This window comes from Arachis hypogaea, unplaced genomic scaffold (genome assembly GCF_003086295.3).
Source record: "Arachis hypogaea cultivar Tifrunner unplaced genomic scaffold, arahy.Tifrunner.gnm2.J5K5 arahy.Tifrunner.gnm2.scaffold_26, whole genome shotgun sequence".
Classification (NCBI taxonomy): domain Eukaryota; kingdom Viridiplantae; phylum Streptophyta; class Magnoliopsida; order Fabales; family Fabaceae; genus Arachis; species Arachis hypogaea.
Genome location: NW_027255453.1, coordinates 784,209 through 785,098, shown reverse-complemented (window position 1 = coordinate 785,098; position 890 = coordinate 784,209).

Genomic DNA, 890 nt, shown 5'->3' with positions numbered 1-890 from the left:
AAGATTTTCAAAAATATCCAATAAACAAAAATTTAAAAATTTAAATTCTTAAATTTAATTATTCTATATATATGTAAAAAAAAAAAAAAAAATTAAAAATTAAATTTAAAATTAATTTATTCTGTATTTGTGAAAAAATAGCATTATCCGGTGAATAAAAAAATAAAAATGTTCTTGAAAATAAATATAGGATTTGAAAAGAAAAATTTTTCATTTTTATGAATTTTAAATTTAAAAATAATTTTTTACTGAAATTAAAAAATAAAATAAAGTCTAGCAATATTAGAAGACAAAAAAAAGATGAAAACTTTTTATTTTTAAATTTTGAATCTAAAAAATAATCTTTTTACCAAAAAGGTGAAAAATAAAGATTTTCAAAAATATCCAATAAACAAAAATTTAAAAAGTTTAAATTTTTAAAATTAATTTATTCTATATTTGTGAAAAAATAGCATTATCCGGTGAATAAAAAAATAAAAAAATATTCTTGAAAAAAAATTTAGGATTTGAAAAGACAAAATTTTTCATTTTTATGAATTTTTAAATTTAAAAATAATTTTTTCATAAATAAAATAAAGTCTAGCAATATTAAGAAGACAAAAAAAGATGAAAACTTTTTATTTTTAAATTTTGAATCTAATAAAATAATCTTTTTACCAAAAGTGAAAAATAAAATTTTCAAAAATATCCAATAAACAAAAATTTAAAAAGTTTAATTTTTAAAATTAATTTATTCTATATTTTGAAAAAATAGCATTATCCGGTGAATAAAAAATAAAAAAATATTCTTGAAAAAAAATTTAGGATTTGAAAAGACAAAATTTTTCATTTTTATGAATTTTTAAATTTAAAAATAAATTTTTATTGAAAATTAAAAAAAATAAAGTCTA